The sequence below is a fragment of the Lygodium microphyllum genome, chromosome 13 (genome assembly GCF_053477565.2).
Source record: "Lygodium microphyllum isolate KBCC chromosome 13, Lygodium_microphyllum_v1.1.10, whole genome shotgun sequence".
Lineage (NCBI taxonomy): Eukaryota > Viridiplantae > Streptophyta > Polypodiopsida > Schizaeales > Lygodiaceae > Lygodium > Lygodium microphyllum.
In genome coordinates, this window is record NC_141147.1 from 97,494,496 (window position 1) to 97,517,145 (window position 22,650).

A 22,650-nucleotide genomic window follows, 5' to 3' on the forward strand; every position below is an offset into this window, starting at 1 on the left:
AGAAAAAAACACCACAAAAATGAAAAAAACGATAAGTAACAAACATAACTAGACACTCTTATTGTTTTTTTATGTGTGATGGGTATTAGCCATCAAGGTTTTGCTTTATTTTTATCATTCCACAGGAGGTCTACTCTTTGTTGGTGGACTTACTGCACTCTTGTTTGCAGATCTTTTTTGGACGTGGGAGTGACGCTACTTCTTTCATTGTGCCATCGGACCTTGAGGGTACTATATACACAGTACCAGGTTTCATTTTTGTTTTCCTCGTTCACGTGCACCATAACACATATTTATTTTGTAAATAAAATTATCATGACTATTGCACCTACAAAATTAATAAAATGCACCCCATGAAATTTTTAATTAAAGTCAACTGATTGTTTATTTGTAAAAGGAACCCCCACCATTGCACAAGCACCTTGTGCAATAATCCACATAGTTTTGTAAATTAAAATTGACCCTTGAAGTCCATAGTACACACATACACACAGTGTAGACACATTTAAATTGTAAATAAAAATAAACCTCCTACCGTCACGCATGCATGTGCTTTGTGCCAAACGTAATCTAATTTGTAACAAGGAAGTGCATTTGTAGAGGCCATTGTCAAAGTTGAAGTCTAGTCTATGTGGGTTTTGGGTTGCCAACTACGACTCATTATGCATTAAGGGCATAATCTAACAAAAAATTATTGTTGATATCATATGCTAAAAAGAATCCATTTAGTTTACACAACCTAGATCGTCGCACCTTAGGATGATGACATGCGCTTATGCGGTTGGGGTTTATGACTTAAATAGTAGTATTGGCAGTCCTATATGTTGGTTAGTGGTTATGTCATGAGTTTGTTATGGTTTCTTGGCTTAAGTCTAAGTCAGGGATAAGGTGTGACTTGATTATATTTTATTTGGATTGCATAGTTATTATGAGGGATTAGAGTACTTGTTTGTTTGTATATCATGAAGCTTTTGGTCGCACGTGTGCGTAGGTCATGTCAAATTTTTTTCATGGGCTGTGGTTTGCTTGGGGTTGTTAGGTTTAGTCTTGTTAGACTTTTTCTTTTTCCTTAAATTTTTCTATTTTAATTGTGGTTTGTGTATTAGTGTTTTGTACGAATTCCTTACTTTGTTTTCTTATTTTTGTGTTTTTTTTCTTGAATATTTTAAATGGCACCTCTTGAACCTCCTACACTTGTGATTCAACATCTTTCCTTCAATCCATGATTATTTCCATAGGTTGTGGTTTGCTTGGAGTTGTCTGCTTTAGTCTTGTTTCTTTTTCCTTAAATTTTTATATCTCAGTTGTGGTCTATATATTAGTGTTTTGCAAGAATTTTCAAATTTTTTTCTTATTTTTGTGTTTTATTGTTCTTGAATAGTTTGAATGTCACCTGTTGGACCTCCTACACTTGTGATTCAACATCTTCCCTTTTCGGTCCATGATTATTCTCTCCAGTTGGATGCTAATGGCATTTGTAAGGTTGGTCTTTATCTTATTGTGGTCGAAGCTTTGTTACTCTTTTTTAGAAACTTACAAGAAGATTTTGGGCTTGGTTTATGGCCATCATTTCTGTTTATCCCTTGCCACCACTGTCAATAAGGCCGTGTTTCTACCCTTTGCAGATTTCCTTGTGCCTAGTGGTAATCATGTACTATCCATTGTAGATATTCTTGCCTTGTTATAGAAGGAGAGCTCTACTCCTTTGATAGGGAATAAGGCTATTACTAGTTCAAGAGTTGGCACATATTTCCTCTCCCTTATGGAAGTAGTTATGCCAATTTCTCTAGGACTGATTTATGTTGGGGCAAAGCTTGCATCCAAGTGCTTGTCTAGGGAACTATTCATTGCATCTGTCAGAATCCTTGAGGGGGTTAAGCTTAACTAGACAACCTTTATGTTGAATAAAATGGATCAATACTTTGAGCATGTAAAGAAGGGTCAACTCAGTTCTATTTTCTATGGGGTTTTTCTATAGAAGATCACTCAATTGGCCCCTCCCCCAAAAGTGGCATGCCTGTGTTTGATCTTGTCCCACTTTCTCAGCAATCTCCTCCTTTTGTTTCTTCTCTTCCTATGCAATCCAACTCAAATTGAGTAGATGTGCCTCCTATCAAGTTCAGTTTGTGAGAAGCGCTACACACAAGGTTTTTCTAATCCTACCCTTGTTTTGTCGCTTGTGATACAAACTCCTATTTAAGGTATTTGCTAGTTTTCTTCTCCCGTTCCTTGTATGTCCTAATTTGTTTGCACTATAATGGGAAAGGTACACTTGACTGGCACCTTGTTTTCCCAACTCATGTCAAATGTCCAAACTACAATGAAAACAACTTTGACTTCCTATCTCCAGTGTGTCTACACAAGAGTTTCTATCTTTTTGTAGGATAAGGTGGATTCTTTGACTTGTCAATTGAGCAAGGCACTAAAAGATTTGGCTTCAAAAAGGTTTGTCCCCCTCAATGACATACATAAGCAAATGCAAGGAGCTACTATTTTAATGGATTCTCATAAAGCTACTATTAGAGAGTTAGAAGTTAAAGCTGCAAGCTTAGAGGCAGATAAAGTGTTCATTATTAAAGAGGAGGATGATGATTTGGCAAAGATGCCCACTTTAGCCATGAAGCTTAGTGTTTGTGAGGGTGAATTACAACATGCCCAAGTGACCGTGGAATCTCAAGAGAAGCATATTGATGAGTTGCAGTCTAAAATATTTATCTTCTCTGTTCTCACTCCCACTCATGCTATTCCTTTTTGTTGTGCCTTCTAAGGAGGAGTTGGAAAGTTTATAAGAACATGCTCGGTTGTGTGTTGCCTTTGCTACCAAGGTGGAAAGGTTATAATATTTTATCAATTTTGTGCAAGAAGCTTCTACTCTTACATTAAAATTGTCTCCCCTCCACCCTCTTTTGGGCTTCAATATCATCAACAGAGGTTGACACTATATATCTTTTCGAGTAATGTGGATTTACAGCCTCTAGAGGGTGGTTGGTAGGATATTTGGTCAAGTGATTTGATTAACTTAGTGTTTCACAGAGCGTTGGATGACATACTTGATCTTCAAGTGAGGTTGCTCTCTTTCATGTATATTAAAGGGGATTTATAAATTCTAGGAGGAGGATTTGAATATTTATGTGGGAGATGTGGTTTTTCAAGCTATATTATATGTATATTCTATGGATTTCAATCTTGTGGATGGTTTGCAAAATTTTCATGAGTGCACATCAGGATGTAGAGGAGTTGATTGGCATTCTTCTTTGGATGATGTTGTCATGGGTCCACGCCACTGACATAGTACTTTTTATAAGTCTGATATCCAACAGTTGTGTGCTAAAGTGTTGCAACACATTGCTGATAATCCCTTGTTTATTGAGAAGTTATTCCAAAATTTTAAATTCTGTTTTTCCATTTATCCTCATGATCCTCATGATCTTATTTCTTATTCCCTCATTGCTGCTCACCTTCCTTCTTATATTCATCTTCTTACTACTTATTTTGATTCCAATCCTATTTTATCTTTTATCTCTACTTTATTCCCTCGTATTCCAACTTTTACTTCATGCCCTTTTATTGCTCATCCTACTACCTCTCCTCCTCCTACTACAAATTCTTCTCTTATTGTTCCTCCTATTCCTTCCACCTTTTGTTTAGAATCACTTTAAGTCTTTTTAGTATTATTTCCTCCATTTTCAATATCATTATCCTTACACTTTCCATCTTTCTATGATATGTCATATGATCTACCTCTTCACAATGTTGTACACTCATTCCTATTGCACCTCCTATAGAATATATCAATCTTTAACCTCAGTATGTATTGGACACTCTTGGATTTGATAATGACATCCTTCATTTATGACAATGGAGTTTACATGATTCTGTGATAGGGCATGTATTTAATTGGCCTTTTATTCTTGGGTCTTGGGAGACTCCTTCAACATGTTTGAACTCCTATCTTCCTTTTGCTCATGTGCATGCTTAGTTTGAGGATAATTATGTATGTATTGCTACACATTTTTGTTGGTATCTTGCCTTTATGCATCAATAGTCCAATTTGAACACTTGAAAGAATATTCCAAATCTGACAGTAAATCCTAATGAGGACGTGATTGTTGCTTAGATGGATGTGCTATACTACTTTACATAGGTATTTCCTACTAGATTCATTATCTTATTGGAAAGGATGTGTTGTCTCTACAATTCCTTCAGAATATACCTCTCCATTTTGTGGATGAAAGAAAAACACTAGAACTTCTCAAGCTTAGCATAAAGTTTAAGAAGAAATATCTTCATCCTACATAGTAGTGGTGTAGTCTTTGGATGTATAATCTTTTTAATGAAAGTTCTCCTTCTCTTTAGCTCTCCATTTTTGGGGACTGGTGCCATTCATACTACATTTTGATGTGTATTTGTGAGTGTTGTGTTCTATGTTCTATGTGTGTGGTGTGTATATTATGTTTGTCACGAGGAGATGATGAAGTTGTCGTTGAAGAAGATTGAAGCTGAAGTTGATCCAAACTGGTTGGAGGTTGAAGTTAAAGAATGTTTCGATGACTATGTGCTGCAATGCAGAACCCTCTTATATCCTTTACAAATTTGTTTGATTCTAGTTTGACCACTAAAGATTGATCTATATTTTAAGGTGTTTTCCTTTCATCAATTTGTTCATTAAATTTAGGTTCTTTTGAAGATTGGATGGGGTCAAGGTTGGTTCATGAACACTAATTGATCAATGTTGAAGATAAAAGTGATGAGCTAGTATTTTGAGCTTTTATTCTCCTTTTCTAAGGTTGCAAGGATGCTCCTTGACTTAGTGTGGGGACACGTTGAGTGATAAAATTAATGTATTTTTAGCTACTTTTTGTTGATTTTTGGATGGTTTTTTGGTTGATGTGAGTCTATTTGGTTCCAATTGGGTTTGTTTTGCCTCTGTTTTATTTATTTTCTTTCTATTTGTGAGATTGAGGTTATGAATGAGCCTTTTGTGGAATGATTGAGAATGTGTTGAATGGTTTTGGATGGTTTGGTTGAAGCAGCATGATTTTTATCCCCACTGTTGATCCTTTGTAATGTTTTCTTAAGCTTATATAGAGCCTCAATTTCTATTATGTTTTGCTATGTTTGCCTCTATGAATGTTCTGATGGATGGATGTTTGGAAATTTTTAAAATCTTAGAAGAGGAAGAATACAAGCTGAGAATAGCTCGAAGAAGTACTTGAAGAAGACTTGAAGTGAAAACTGTAAGTAGTGACAGTGACATTAGGGAGCTCTCAAGGGACACTGTACTACCCGTGGTAGCTCTTCATATGTAAGATATACCTCTTGGGAGGGGTATCCATGATCAAGAGAGGGTTATTGAGGATTATTGATTGTAATTCCAATGTACTATTGAGTGAGGATATGTGTGAGAGAGATCAAGTATGAGAGATAGTCATTTCTATGTTGAAAAACATTGTATCTATATGAGAGATTGAAAGAGACTATGAAGACATTAAAGATGAATACTATGTGATGAAATTCCATCCAAAATGGAGCATTATTTTGTGTTTTTGTAGTTCTTTAATGGATTCTAAGAAGACTAAGAAGAATGTGATCAATTTTTTTCTTTCTATGATATTATGTGAATATTTTTCGTGCTTGGCATTCTTTTTCTTGTTATGCTTATATAAATGATGAAAACAAGCTTATTGATGAATATAAGATAGATTTTCTTATGGTAAGTTCCTTGTTTCCTTAGTGTTCTCTCAAGAGCTCCACCGGCCGAGCAAGTCATCCACTTTTATAGCCTCCCTCTGTAGGTTTAAGCTGCCCCCTAAGGATTTATAGAGGTTTTCATTGCAGATCCCATTGATGAATATGGTGGAGTCTATACATTCAAGTATCCACTTGTATAGTCTTTGAGGAGGCTATACAAGTGGATGAATTGCTCAAAGAGAGAAGCTCTAGGGCTACGCAACAAGGGAATAACATGTTTAGAAATGCCAAGATAATTGCAACACTTAGCGAATGATCAGTCCCTAGTCAGAAAGATAAAGGAAATGATGTTTACCAGATCCAAGCGATAACTAATCTAAAGTTAGAGTTGATCAAACCATAGGAGTCAATATGAAGGCTAGTGTGACCTCACATGTATTGTGTGCATTGTGGAGGGAACCACATGCCATCTGAGTGTTTCGATCCTAGATCTTAGCCTTGTGCCAACCATGAAAGATTTTGGCATGATGCTATGCATTACCAATTTCCAAGATGGTTGCCATACTGATAACCCTATGCCCAGTTGTATTATCCAGGAGTTAGACAACTTTACTTGGGAAGAGGAACCCCTTTGTCTCTACTTACACCTAACGATTCAAAGCCAAACCCACTCCAAGGATCGACATTAATCGACATTAATCCAACAAGAATCCCTAGATTTCCACGACCTATAGTAACCCATACTTATATAAACTCTTGTAACATTGCCATTGGGAGAGTTTCTTAGCCAAAATCATGCATTGTGGCAAGTGTTAAAGCATGGGTAGAATGAATCGATAGACATGAACCCAAGACTTGCTTGACCATGATGCTATGATGATGCACATACCAGGCCTCATGTTGAATCCAATGTCTAAGTATCCATAAGTGAATGCATTTTGGGAATGCACTCAGATGCACACAGTCTTACCTATTGTTGCCCTATGAGACACAACGCGGAAGGGGATAGTAAACAAATGAATAGGAGTTAGTATACTTACCCATGCAGTCCTGCAAGCTTGGGGAAACCCATAGGTGGAAACTGTATGATTCAATGTTGCTCTAGAAAACAGGATGAAGGTTAGACCCTATGGAGTCCTAAAGGATTTTCCCTTTTAAAGATATCAAATCTTGCTAAATAGACCTTAGATGAGAAATGCTCGAGTGATAGAGGATTGGGATAATGGTTTGGTATTCTTAGGCAATATATCAAAAGAAGTTTGAGAGATAGACACTTGGAGAGCCTCACCAATGGACCTAGATGCCATCTTTGCCATGCTAAAGGATGACACAAAGGCCAAAATAAATTCTCGACCCCTAACTAAGTACATTTCCTATCGTCTTGAGGATGAGTGGCAACCATTGATCTCCAATTCTCAAATGATGGGGATAAATATAGGCCAATTGTAGACTTAGCTAGCAAACCTAAGAAAGCCACAACTTCTAACCTACCCATAGTGCCCCTATGCATGATGGCTAGGAGTTCCATCAATTGACCGATACCAATCGCCTATCATGTCCCAACTTACAAATTGGAACTCCATAGAATCCTTGAGTGCATGTCGAGCGAGCTAGTGGGAAACTTGCTATACAACTGGACTCTCACCATGAGCGAGAAAAGACTTAAGAATAGGAACCATAAACACAACACACAACCTGAGTATAAGTATTCTGACAATGAGTGTGAAGATTGATGTTCCATAAGAGAGGAAATCAAGAGAAAGTGGAGACCATAGAATATGACACAAATAGAGGAGTAATTGAGAAAATCAGAGCAGACTCTAAATCCCAAGAGGTCAATGCTTTTAGAGTGAATGAAGGAGTTGTCAAGGTAGATTATGATCTAACTTGGCTAGAATACATAGAGGTAGTACATTATGAGCAAATCAGAGCACACTCTAAACCCTAAGAGGTCAATGCTTTTAGAGTGAACGAAATAGTTGCCAAGGTAGATTGTGATTGAACTTGGCTAGAATACCTAGAGGTAGTAGATTATGAGCAAGCAAGATTAGTCTAGCCTAGCAACACCTCATTATTTGGAGTGAAGTTAGCCTCAAAGCTATGACCACTAGGGGAGATAGCCTCTTCCAGTGAGGATTGTGAGTATAACTCCAAGATTTTCCCAAGCACTTCACAAAGTTTATGAAGGTGGAAGTAAAGTGAACCCATGGAAGAACCGGCCAAAGTTATCGCCAAAGTTAAGGAAGTCAACTTGGCAAGGGAAGGAGAAAAGCCTCAACTTGAGTACATAGTAGATGACCTAACTAAGGAAGAAGAGACTAATATCATAACACTCTTAAGGGAATTCTCTGATGTGTTTGCATAGTCCTTGGATGAGTTGAGCAGAATAGATCCATGTATTGTGACTCATAATATTTCCATGATCCTGATGTGGTACCACTTAAGAAATGGCCATATGCAATGAGTCCTAAGCATGCACATCTAGTGAATGAAGAGATTGATAAGCTTCTAAATGCGTGTATAGTCCTTGGATGAGTTGAGCAGAATAGATCCATGTATTGTGACTCATAATATTTCCATGACCCTGATGTAGTACCACTTAAGTAATGGCCATATGCAATGAGTTCTAAGCATGTACATCTAGTGAATGAATATATTGATAAGCTTCTAAATGCAGGATTCATTTATGAGATAGAGCACACAGAATGGTTATCACCCCTAGTGATAGTCATGAAAAAGAATGGAAAGATTTGAGTGTGCATGGACTATGAAAAGGTCAACGCAGCTACAAAGAGAGATAACTATCCATTACCATACACCAAGCACATGCTAGAGAGAGTGGCAAGAAAGGAAGCCTATAGTTTTATAGACATCTTCTCATGCTATAACCAAGTGCAAGTCCATTTGGATGATAATGCCCTTGCTATCTTACATTGCCTCATGTGTGCCATCTTCAAGGATATCCTTAGAAAATCATTGGAAGTGTTCATTGATGACTTGCGTATCCAAACCAACTAGGAAAGACACTTAGAAGAGCTACGAATAGTCTTCAAATGATATAGGGAATATGTTCTCTTACATTGAATCCCTTAAAGTGCTAGTTTTGAGTGAAGAATGGTTGTATTTTAGGATACATTGTTGTGTCAAGGAATGGGATGGCTACATACTTCTCAAAAGTTAGGGTAATTGCAGACCTTTCCCCTCCGACCAACTTCAAGGGAGTTAAATGCTTCTTAGGCCACATTGGGTACTACCAGTGGTTTGTGTTGGACTATGCATTGATTTCTAGACCTTTGTACAAGCTATTGGTAGTGTTCGAGTGAATCGAAGAATGTCAAAAAACCTATGAAAGACTTAAACAAGTTCTAACTTCAACTCCTATCTTAAGAGTCCTAGATTGGTCCATTACCTTCCATGTGTACATTGATGCATCAAAGTTTGTCCTTGGGGTAGTGTTGTGCTACCTTGGTGAGCATAACCCTAATTATCCAATGTGATTTGCTTGCAGACAAAAAACTCACTAATATGGAAATGAACTATTCCACAATAAAGAGAAAAGGGTTAGCCATGGTGTTTGCTGTAAAGAAGTTTAGATACTATGTTCCAGTGACATTCTTTACCTTCTTTGTGGATCATCAAGCATTGCTCTATCTTGTGAATAAACCCTGCACAAAAGGACACATTACTTGATGGTTACTTTTGTTGTTGGAATTTTACTTCTTATGGTAGTATGCAAAGGCAAACAACATTATATGGCAGATCATAGATCCCGCATACCCACATGTGAAGCGGTTGGATAGAGAATTATTAATGACCTATCAGATGCACATATTTTTAGAATGTCTAGTGTGAATAGGACTTGTTTTAGTGTAGACCTCACACCATATTAGGTGGATAATATAGTCCATATCCTAAAGAATGGATTGCTTGAACAACCCATAGAAAAAGCTAGGTTGAAGAGACTAATGTGAAAGATCCAATCCTATTAGTTGATTGCTGGTCAATTATATTGGTTAAGATAGGATGGCCTTTTAAGGAGATGGGTCTCTAAACATGAAATGCATGATGTGCTCATGGAAGCACATGGCGGGATTACTAGAGGATATTTTAGTGGAGACACCATAGCACGCAAGGTGCTCCAATCTCAGTTGTATTGGCCTACACTATTCCACAATGCATTTAAGTTTATAAAGCATTTTCATGAGTGCCAATAGACCAAAGTTCCTATTCATAAGGACACAATGGAGTTGACCCCAGTGATCATAAGCCAACCATTTGAGAAATGGAGAATTGACTTCATTGGTCCAATCAACCCTGTGGCATAGTTTTCACAAGCCAAGTACATCATTGTTACACAGAATATCTCACCAAGTGGATGGAAGGTTGAGAAACTTGCAAAAATGGCACTGGACCATGGCCAAGTTCCTTTGGGAGTAGGTAGTCTCACGATTCAATTGTCCCATAGAGTTAATTAGTGACCAAGGCACACACTTCATCAATAAAGTAATTGCTTACTTGTTATCCATCTTCTTAATAAATGTCATGAAATCCTCACCTTATTATCCTCAAGCTAATGGTCAAGCTGAGTCCATGAATTAAGATCTTAGTAAATGTCCTAATAAAGCTAGTCTCTACTTCATGCAGTGACTGAGACAATAAGCTCATGGTAGCTCTATGGGCATATAGGATGGCCTACAAAACAACCATAGGACAAACCCCCATTCAAAATGACCTATGGAATTGAAACAATTCTATTAGTGGAATTCTTTGTTCCAAGCTTGAGAATAGCAGTCTAGGAGAGATGGGAAGGCAAGGAAGCATGGAAAAATGGTTGATAAAGCTAGAATATCTATCTAAGACTTGTCTCATTGCAACCTATATCCTAATCTACGAGAAGGCATGACACAAGAGTTGGTTTGACAAGCATATTAAACAACAAGACTTTGATTAAGGAGACCTAGCCTTATTGTACTTTGTTAAGGGACACAAGTAAAATATGAAATTAAGGGGATAGGGACCTTTCAAGGTTCGCAATATTAGTAGAATAGGCAATATCAAACTCAAAACCTTAAGGGAGGGAAGGCATAGGATTTTTCAATGGAAGTTACGTAAAAAAGTATTATCCTCTGTAAGATCCACTCTATGAACCTTTAATGATAGAACCACCAATGAATGTGAGAGTTGCAATTAACACTGAAATAGAGGATGAGGATGAGGAAGCAATAGCACTAGCCTACCTGTGTATAATAGTGATAGCTTAGAAGGCATATACCTTTGATATGCTAATTGATGAGGGATCTGACTTTAACATCTTAACATATGATTACTGGATCATTGTGGGCCAATCCTAATTGCAACCAATCAATACAAAACTCAACCCATTTGGAGAGTAGTCCTTTCCACTCTTAGGGAAGTGTAAACTAATAGTTTCTATTGAGACTAAGAGCCTACCCATCATCTTTTATGTACTACCTAACAAACAAATTTTGGTAAGGAATTATTTTTGGATCACGTGCTCAAAAAATAAGTCCACTATAATGTTGACTACGACTCGCAATGCATTCACCTTGCCATAGGAAATGTTAGAATAGTAGTAGATTTTAGCAAGGGCATCATAGTCTCCAAATGCCTGGAGTGCCACATCGATAGTTAACTCTAGTGTCAACCCTAAGGGAGAGGGGTAGTGCACCACAATGTACACCCATTGTGAAGTCCCACTAGTGTTTAAAACCTCACAAAAGCCAAATATTTGAAACTCATAATTTTCATGCCTCACACTCTAGACCTAAACGGAGGAGTTGGCACCATTGTGGTACATAGATGACTAGGCTACACCGGGTTCCAAAAGCCTATTGCATGCCAAGGCTACTATGAAGGTAAAACCTTGGTGTGGATGCCTAAACTCACAAGTGGCATGTATGATCCTCAATAGATTCCAGAAAATAAGTCTCAAAAATGTAAATCAAAATAGGGTAAGAGGAAACCCAAGAGGAAGGGTGCCCAATCCATGAGTGCTCCAGTGGTCTATCGATCAAAAGCTCAACCAAGCATCAATGAGCAACCAATTATCAATGAGCTTCCACATAATAACTCTGACCTAATAACTCTGATGTGATAACCACTATTAAATTCGATGACAAAGTGTCAACCAAACTCCAAACCCAATCAACTTCTCAAACATGCTCACCAAAGCCAATGAGAATCCCAAAGTAGAAACACAACATACCAACCTGTCTAGTCCAACTAAGCCAAAGTCACCAGGAAACCTTAAGTTGTAGAAGCAACAATGATCCATTCTTGAAGTGACTTTCAATATGGCCATGGACACAGGGGATGACTTAGTAACATGCATTTGATGATTAGACTCAACTTTCACATTGTTTGCTAGAAGTTATGAATGCTTGGACCTAGGGTGTGGGAGCTTTTGCTCAACTGCTAAGACACATCGACCGCTTATTGTTTCAAGCATTCCAAGCTGAGCACTAATGGCTACCTCTCACATAGCTGATGTGCCATTCATATCTACGGGTGTAGTGAGCTTACCTCCATGCCGATCGAGTTACCTCCTCTCCCGCGCACTCCGGTAGCTCTATGATCCAAGTGCAAGCTTCAAGCAAGCTCCATCCTCAAGCTCCATGCTCCAAGCTCCATAGTCGCGAGCAAGAGAAGAGAAGAGAAGAGAAGAGAAGAGAAGAAGAGAGGAGAAGATGGAGAGATTCTCCTCCCCAGTCCCTCACCCTCACACACTCACTCCCTCACACTCTCACACTCCCTCTCTCAAGAACAAGCTCAAGCAAAGAAGAAGAAGAAGAAGAAGAAGAAGAAGAAGAAGAAGAAGAAGAAGAGAGCCACTTTTGGCCACACACAAGAATGAGCTTCTCATTCACTTTTCAACTTTATATACAAAACCCTAAATCCCTTTTGGGCGGTCATGCCCTTATCCCCTTTTTTACATGCCTGGCCCTGGCCTAGGCCCTTTTTCCCATTGTCCTATCTTCCTAGCTTCCTTTCCACCGCCCGTCTACATTTACAAATTGCACGGGTGAGAGCTCGGTGCTCCTTGAATTGAACCATGATGCGCTTGCGCTCTTTTACAAAAGTATTGAATTGCGCTTTTCCTTGTGCGCCTTGTTCCCTTATTTAGGACTTTTCTCCTTGTGCGTCTTTGTCTTCCGTTTCACTTTGCCTTGGCCTTTGTCTTCTGCTTTAGCTTCTCCAGATTTTCCGCCTTGTTCGTCTTACGGTTAACATTACCCCCCTCCTAAACGAGTGCCAGTTCCATGGCAGTCACCGTCGTAGGTAGCAGGCTTTGGCCTGTACTGAAGACGTGGGTGGAAGGGACATCGGTGGTTGCTATGGAGGAGTGTTGGTGGTGATGTGGAGGAAGGTCGTTGGGGGCACGTTGGTGGCCTAGGTGGCAGGTGGTAGGGTTGTTGGAGTTGGTGGTAGGGTTGTTCATGATGGCCAGTACAAGTGTTGGTTTGCTAGGGATTTTGCACATGACAATTCCTGACGGGCTTGCAAGATGATAAAGGATAATAATTCAGAGTTGGGTGTCGATGAAGAGTGAACGATACTTTCATTGGAGTCTTCAATACCTACAATTGAAAACCTCTCATAGGTGGTCTCTCCCTAGGGATAGTGCTAGTCTTCTCTATCGTGCACAAGACATAGTTTAATTAGTTTGGGAGACAGGTCAAACTCTAAGCAAGCTGAGAGTATTATCCTGCACTTGAGGACCCAAATTGTGTATATATTTTGGTGCAGATATTATGTGAGTGCTCGTGCATCCTTAGATATTATGTAGTTAGAAGATTGCGGGCTGGTTTCTCATAACAATGTGTGGATGAAGCAAAGTTTTCCATGTTGAGAAGAAGTACACGTGAAGGTGTATGCAACATCCTTTGCATTGTGACTACACGACGTAACATAATTGAACACAGGGACACTGCACTATCGGTAGTTGGTAGGTATTGGACCTGCATGATGAGGAGAGTGTACTTTTTATGGCCATTCGTGCGGTGCTTATCACAATTGATTGCAATGGTATTAAGGTAGAGTGAAAGAGGGAATTGTGTGAATGGGTCAGGGTAACAGGTCTAACCATAAGCGAGACAAGCTCCCTAGGTATGTCTTGCCCTTGATGTGCCCTAAACAATTGTGGGTGATGCTAAGGGGCTAGGGGACTAGGGATGGAGCCAGCTGACCAAGGTCACTGGACTAGGTATGTCCTGCCCTTGATGTGCCCTGAACAATTGTGGGTGATGCTAAGGGGCTAGGGGACTAGGGACGGAGCCAGCTGACCAAGGTCACTGGACGCACCTAATTTGAGGACCCCTAGGTGCTGTGCTGTGATCGTGGGTGCTTCTTAACTTTTCGTTCTTTTCTTTTCTTTTTTCCTTTTCTGTTTTCTTTTTTGTTTCTTTTTCTTATGCTTTTTTCTTTCTTTCTTTCTTTCTTTCTCTTATCTTCTCTTTTTTTTTTTTTTTGGAATTGCCTGAGTACAACCATTGCAATATGTTGAGGCTATCAGCCTTTCAATGGGTTGGGAAATGTTAAGCTTCAAAGGCTCAGGAAATGGATATTACAGTGATGATTGTGCCCTAGCCTCGTTGTTAGAGAAGCAGTTGTTGAGATGGGGAGATACACTTGAGATATTGCAAACCTCTTTGCAACATGCAATGTCGGTAAAATTGAGGTAACAATTGTCATGAGCCAACTGTAGAGCTTGACCCAGCAAGAGAGCATAGCCCATGACTATGCTTTGGGCCACACGATGTGGGCACTCGCAAGGGTGATTTTTCACTTTCGACAGCGTGGCTTTGTCGTAGTTCTTTGTGAGGTTGGTGGTCTTGCAGTGACTTGGGCATTGAACACGTTTGCATGAAGACCTGTGTCAACCTGCATCCACTTGTCACTTCATGAGAGTATATGCAAGTCGTATGCGTCAAGTACAACGAACAAATGCAATCATGTCAAGATATTACTTTTTCAAAATCCTATGATGCTGATTGCGATGCCTATTCTAGTGCTTGTTAAAGTAGCAATAGGTAAGGGAAGTGTGCACAGGTGGGGAGCCTGCCCCTTTAACCATTTAAAGACAAAAAGTTATGGCAGGATGGCCTTTATTAAGTTGCTTATATATCATAGGGGCTACTCTATTTGCACAAGGTGGGGTGAGTTCGGGTGGTTAGGCGACTGAGGCTCTGTTGTGGTGAGGGGCTCCTATGAGGTTGGGCAAGGAAGATGTCGGTCGGGACTTGAATGGTGTAGTCGCTGGCTGCAATCGTTTCCAAAATGCTTTTGAACAATGCATCAAATTCTTCCTTGTCTCGAGCTGACCTCTCCTCTTTCGAGCACTTGGTGCTTGAGCGTTTGTTGGGGGCCCGCACAACTGGTATTGCCATGCCTTGCATGCTCCCTTGAGATTCTATTCCCCTGGCCTGGGGATTTTTTGGCCTATATCCGGGGCGATGTCGCTTGGGGCCTTGTTTCTTTGCATACCTTTTGAGGCTAGGCACGTAGCGTTCCGATGGAGGAGCTTGTGCTGCATGCTCCCTTCGACGGTGGACATCGTCTTTGCAAGCCAGCTGCACTGTGTGCTCCATGTCTGCTACTATAGGGGGACCTCCAAAATGCAAACCAAGGATTAGGCCTTGAGACATGATAAAACCATTCGCATGGAAGGGATTATACAGTGGGTTATCAAGTGCATATGACGAGGAGGGAAGAGGTGAGGCATGCAGTGGTTGTAGTAGAGGTATGGCCCCTATGATGATGTTCATTTGGCCTCAAGCCATTAGCAGATCTTGGCTTATGCTAAGTTGCGTGGACTGGTTGTCAGGGAGTGGGGCATGGCTCATCTTTGGAAGGATAGAATAGATAGGGGAAAGGTATATAGAAAGGGACGGTACCCTGTCTACACCCTTCGAGATGTTCATTTGGCCTCTAGCCATTAGCAGATCTTGGCTTATGCTAAGTTGCGTGGACTGGTTGTCAGGGAGTGGGGCATGGCTCATCTTTGGAAGGATAGACTAGATAGGGGAAAGGTGTATAGAAAGGGACGGTACCATGTCTACACCCTCCGAGATGTTGGTCAGAGCTTCTTATGGTGGTGATGAGGGTTGCATGCCCTCCACCTGGAGGCGGGGATGGTCACACAACTTTAAATGTGTGGTGAGAGGAGGACCTAAGGAGCTTAGCCTGTTGAACCCAACTCATTTCCCTGCTCTTGACTATCATTGCTTGTGTGTGTTGACATTGTCTATATAGGGTCACAAAAGTCATTGTTTATTTATATACATATTGACAAATCCATGTCACTTCACAAGGATAAAAGCAAATTGTAAAACTCCGTACTGGAGCGTGGAACACGCATCTAGTACTCGTGGCAGCTTACTCAATACCGATAGATATTTTGCAACATTGAGTAGCATGGAAGCTTGTCCGAGTCTATTGGCAACATGTAGCTCCTCCTCAGTGAGAACCTTATCAGACAGAGAGTTCTCTTGGCTAGATTCAACTAAGTCCATACCCGACAGTCAGCACTCGAAAGAAAGTTGGTGCCACATAGGTTGGGTCTCTTTGAGACTACCATTTGGCCAATCGCTCCTTTGAGCCAGTCATGATATGGGCTCCTAGTTCGGCCATTGCAACACGGTTTTCACACCAACGTTGTTCAAATTGACTTTGAACCTCTGATAGTCACTTTAATTGCTCTATCTCTAAGAGATTTAGTTGGCAGAGCACATCATTGAATGTTACAGTTAAGAGTAGTTCGTCGGCTTCCTCCTCAGAGATGAGTCGCATGCATTCATACAAGAGCCTGCTATAGTGCTCGTCAAGATGTTCTTGCTCTTCCCAGGACAAGGAAAATGGCAAGTATTCTTCAAGCTGCTCTTTAGGGAATGCACCCATGTCTGCTAGTACATAGACGCGTGCGAACACTTTGAGCTTAGCATCCAACTCGGTTAAGCATTCTGTGACAATTCTATGTTCAAGGAGGGCTTGCTCAGTTGCGATCTCATGCAAGGTTCTAGGAGTTTGCTTGGGCTTTAGCATAGCTGGGGGCTCAGGCCTAGACGAGCAAGTTTGGCCAATGCTAGGATTTCTTATGCTCTTAGGGTTTCCATGTTTCTCCTGAGGCTTCATTATTGCGTTATGGTTCTCCTTGGATGTGACTGGTATAAATTTGTCACCTTGTTGTGATAGCGTTATGTCCACTCTTGATTGGTCAATGCGAGTTCTATTGTCGGTGGATTGAGTGTTGCAAGCAGCCATTAATGGTAATGACTGCTTTGATTTTTCAGAGCACACGAATGTGTCTGAGGTTTCATTGCTATTAGGAGAGACATCAATGGGTTTATTGGTGGATGGTCTCGATGCTTTATTCCTCAGCTCTCTAGCGCTCTTGGTCTCGATAGTCTTGGGGTCCACAACCACCTATAGCTGTTGTTGTTTTTGCTATTTTCTCCTCTTTTTCTTGGTCAGTGAAGGTGCATCTCTCAATGACTCAAGACCCTGGACTAGGTCAACTGTTGATGTGCTTGGTTGGGCCTCAACATTTTCTTTCTCTAGTGTGTCCTGATGGGACATAACCATGGCTTGCTAAATAGCCTTGCTAGGTTGTGAGGGTACAATTGCCTCCCTTTTTGGAGAGTCTAGCTCTTTAGCCAATTCCCTTGTGTTTAACTCCTCCAGCTTATGCTTTAGGCACTTTGGAAGTGCTGGAGTTGTCAAGGAAGTTGGTTGCGACACCTCCTCCACAGGTAAACTACTAAGGATACGTTTCGCAAGGGGCGTTGTCATGGCCAAGGGATGTGACTACTGTGATTCTTGATTGGAAGTAGTAGCGACTAGTCCAGTGGGCTGGCTACTCTTGGTGGATTGCGGTGTCAAGTCCCTAGAACACAATATTAGTAAGTTTGGGAATCTCCCAATTTCCATTTTTTGAATACTAAAAAGGTGCCACTTGGATAACATGCCCATAAGTTTCTCAAAACCATATGATGTGAGCTATCATTGGAAAGTGCTTGAAAAATGGAATCTATTGAGCTATAGAACACTTGATTTGGAGTTATAGTGTTCAAGTTATGACAAATCCAAAGATTTGACCACGTGTTCCGAACTTATGGGAAATTCCCATATTCCCCAATTTGGTGTTCTAGGGTGATCGGAAGTGGTCGCGTCTTTTGTTGCTCTTTGAGCATTCACTTGTGTAGATCGAGCATGAGTTGAGCTAGTCACAATAGGTTGCACAAGCATATCCTTGGGCCGAGGGCTACGGATGGTGTCATGTCCCACCTCTTGGATATTTGGAAGCTTAGATGGAGATAGAGATTGGGATTGAGTAGCTGCCCTTGACGATCACTGTTGTGCTTCCTGTGTCCATTTGGAAAAAGAGAGTGTAGGAGATCTAGGACTCTTAGGTGGACTTGGCACTGGTGGCTGAATGATTTGCTCGAGGCTATTAGACGATTGTGCCATTTGCTTTGTTGAGAGATCAGCCTTGCCATGAGCAATGTTGTGCCTATGATGCCTGTTATCCTCTTGGGAAATCAAAGGATTTTTGGACACTAATGGCTTTTGTGCACTCTCAATGGTTACATATGACATCTGCTTATTAAGCATGCTAGGCTGAGGCTCTTTCTTTCGAACACTCATGTTTGGTTTCTTGCCTTGAGACCTGGAGTTTCTCTTAGATTTCCTCCTGTACTTCGTTGCTTTTGATGAAATATGGCCTTCAGCTGATAGAGGTGGTTTAGCAGGGGGTTTTGGTACCCAAATCCATCGGTTACCTGCGTAATACCCTTGAGCACATAGCAATGCTTTGGATATTCATCGCGGCGTTGTGCCGACCTTGCATTGATGCCTTCGTCTATAAGGCTTGGGCTTCTTTTGGGGTCTTCTACGATATTTGTAAGTCGAAAGCTTGTCCTTGGCATTGTCTCTTGACCTTCTTATTTCAGGCATGGCCTCACTCACTGATTCTCGTTGTTCGACTTGTGCTTGTATCAACTCTTCCAATAAGTCCTTGCTCTCGTTAGTAGGCTTGACTTTTATGCTAGCACCTTCCTTGCCTTTTCCTCAAGGTTCAACGAGGTCACCCTTGCTAAAGGTTGTGACTATCCTCACACCCGGTAGTGTCACGTGTATCCTCTGTGCTACATAGTCAGCCTCACACTTGGTCCCCCTTTTGAAGGGTCTTCCTAGGAGGGTTTCCTTCTCGTAATTAGCACTATTTGGAGGAACATGAAATAGGATAGGCAAGCTTTCAGTTTCAATTTTTGCAAGGATTTTGCACTTTCCTACAAGTGCTAGTGGGTGTCCCCCATAAGGGCTAAGAGTTGCATTAGTCGGTGTGAGCTTTGGTTAGCCTAGTAGGGTCCATGATTCATAGGTCAAGATATTAAAATTTGCTCCTTCATCAATCCGAGCATCGATAGTATGCTCTCTTTTCGCGGTGAGTTTGACCCTAAGATAAGCAAGTGGTACTATGTCTTCGTCTTCTGGGTCTTGGCTTGAGTCCTCAACTGCACAACCAGATGTGTATTCTCAACCGATGTCTTGGGTCGTCTGTGCAGTGCTGCTCAAGGTACATCTCTCGTCAAGAGTGTCATGTCTAGTCATCTTCGCATTTGTAGCTTGCTGATGTTGCATTTTGCTCTGACTAGACACGGTCTGAACACAATGTCTTTGTGTTCTCGTGGTGTGGCCTTTTTGCCCTTGATGGCTAGATTGGCCTGTTGAGGTTCTAGGGTCTCTTTTTGTCTTTATTTGGGTATGGGCTTCTGTTTGCTGCTTTGTAAGTGAAGATCTATGCTTGTGTAGAGCCATTACTACACTAGGGCCTAATTCGGAGGACCTATCACGACGCGCATTTTCTCCAACCTACTTGGGGGAGGTGCGGAGGGGACAGAGCCCCCTTTGCGGGGGTCCGAGGGGGGCAGTCCCCCGGTCCGCAGGGCCGTTATGGTAAATGCCATGGGCAATTTGGAGGACCGTTTATAGCCAAATTTTGAACTACTTGCTCTAAGTTTTAGCCCACTGATGGATCTGCGATGTGCCTTTAGCTCTATGTAGCCTTTGGGGTCAATTTCGGGGTTTAGATGCGCCAAAATTTGTGTTCTAGCCGATTTTGACAGTTTTTTGTCTGATTTTCAGATGTCCGATTTCCAGGAGTCTGATTATCAGAATCATATGTTTGATTTCAGGTTGGTCCGATCGGTCCAATGGTCCGATTTTAGTTACGTCCAATTTCTAGAATCGGACGTCTGATTTTGATAGACGTCAGATTGCGAGCCATCCAATTCCTTGTTTTTGATTTCTAGGGTCTGAGTGTCCGATGTTCAAAATTGGACGGTGATCAGTGTCCAATCAGACAGGCAAAGGTGGTCGGATACTGGGACTGGTTCGATTTTGGGAATTGCATAAAAAAAGTAGTCTGATTTTCGGAGTCGAACAGTCCGACTCCAGAAGTCGGGCAATCCTATTCTAGGACTCGAACAAACTGGTTGGACGGCGTGGATGACGACCCACGGGTTGCGCGCGTTGCCTCAAGGTCAATGCCTACTCCAGGAATCGTGCCGTGCCTTCCAAATAGATGCAAAGAAATACAAGGAAATGCAAGACTTACCTGGAATCACTATGGCGCTCGAATCGATCAGCGCTTCAACGATCTCCCCGAAGCTCTCTCTCTCTCTCTGGCTCTCTCTCCCTGGCTCTCAAGCTCACTCTCTTCTCAGAAGGCAGGATGTCAAATGTGGTTTTTTCTAGTTCCTTGGGCCTCTTACTGTCCCATCCCAGCCTGCTGTGACCTCATAAGTTAGTCCCTCATACTCTTCCAGCCAGAAATCTGAATCTGTGCCCCTATTTCCCTGTTTCAGCCTGTTATACCGCAATAGAAAACCCTACTGTTTGCTCCAATGTTTTGCTCCTATCCTTCCTAAATACAAGAAAAAATTATAAGAAAAATACCTACACTACTCCACCATGCTTTCCCAAGTCCAAAATAGCAAAAGCCTACTTGCTAAGGAGATCGAATACCTCTTCAAACTCCCTCGCTTCCTACCTATCTACCTCAAGCACCGGTTCGGGGAAAACCTTCAATGCTCGATTCGAAGTGCGCAAGGGCTCAAGTATTGAATCCGTTGGTCCCGGCAACGGAAGCAAAATGTGGGAGCTTTCACTCAACCGCCAAGACTTACGGACTGCTTATTGTTTCAAGCATTCCAAGCCGAGCACTAATGGCTACCTCTCATATAGCCGATATACCATCCATAAAGCTCCATCCTCAAGCTCCACGCTCCAAGCTTCATAGTCGCGAGTAAGAGAAGAGAAGAGAAGAGAAGAGAAGAGAAGAGAAGAGAAGAAGAGAGGAGAAGATGGAGAGCTCCTTGAATTAAACCACGATGCACTTACTCTCTTTTACAAAAGTATTGACTTGCGCTTTTCCTTGTGCGCCTTATTCCCTTATTTAGGATTTTTCTCCTTGTGCGTCTTTGTCTTCCGTTTTACTTTGCCTTGGCCTTTGTCTTTTGCTTTAGCTTCTCCAGATTTTCTGCCTTGTTCATCTTCCGGTTAACATAGGCCTACTTGACCAGCACATAACAAATGAGGTACATTCCTTGCCCTATTCTTGGAAAGAACACAAATTCATCTTCATTAAGGCATTTTGCATTGCAAAAGAATTGATTCTTGCGAATGAAATTTTAAGAGAATAGGCTTAAGCCAATGCTTAATCACATCCTTCAAGAAAAGTAAAATTCCCATGCCACTATAGGAACTTATTGAGCTCCAACGATTAGTTCAATCTATCTGCAATTTCTTATGCAAGTGGTATTCTTTGTGCATTTCATGGACATAAGAGAATTTTCAAATCATGACCAATGCAAAGCAAGGAAATGCCATCAAGACTTCTGAGTATGACTAAATATATGTGGCTCCAACTTCATTTAGCCTATTAGCAATGACAAGAAATTGGCAATTAGAAGACAATATCATGTTACATCCATACTTGGATACAGGATCCTAATAGAGGAGGAACTCCACATTTCAAGTTGGGAATTTGTCCATAGAATATGGACTATTATGCAACACTAGACCTGTTGACCAACATATTGACTTATATCATAGAGTTGGGAATTTGTCCATAGGATATGGACTATTATGCAACACTAGAGTATAATCCAAAGTTTTAAGACTGTCTCTTGAAATAGCAAGGCACACTGACGACACACTAAAGGCTGCATCCACATTCTTTCTATTTATCTCCTCTGTGAGTAAGACACCCTCAACGTCCTAGAGTTTCAAATTATCCTTAGACAACGTCCAAGGCGTCAACTGTGGGGTTCAGAGGGGTGCCAATGACCATAATCTTGGAAGCCTTGAGGGTGGTGGAAAGATAAAAGGTAGTGGAGAAAACCCCTAAATGATTAGTAATCCAAGAAGTGAAAGGTGAGAAGGATCGAAGCTTGCACAGGAGAGCTACGGTGGGAGAACAAGAGCAAGAGAGAGACTCACAATGTGGGAACTCCAATCACAATGTGTGACGGACCTTCCTTTTATTCATTTATCACTAAAAGAGGAAATAATAAAGCGATGGTGATTGGGTGCCCACCACTTGCAGTGTGTAGGTGTGGGTACTGTTAGTGTAGTAATACACGAGCGGCTAGGCGGAGGCACTTTTACCCCCAACAACCTCCCACTTACAGGTGAATTTTTTCTAGTGAGGAGTGAAAAAGAAAAAGTAAAGATAGTACAATATGCATATATGTACAAGAAGATGAGGAAATACGTCATCTCATCCCATGCCCATCAATCTCCTGAGGAAGGCAAAGCGCTCCATAGAGAGGCTTTTGGTGAGCAAAACTATAGGATTCTAGTCAGTCGAGATCTTGACAAGGTCAACAGACTTGTCCTGATTGACCCCATGTATAAAGTGATACCTCGCCTCAATGT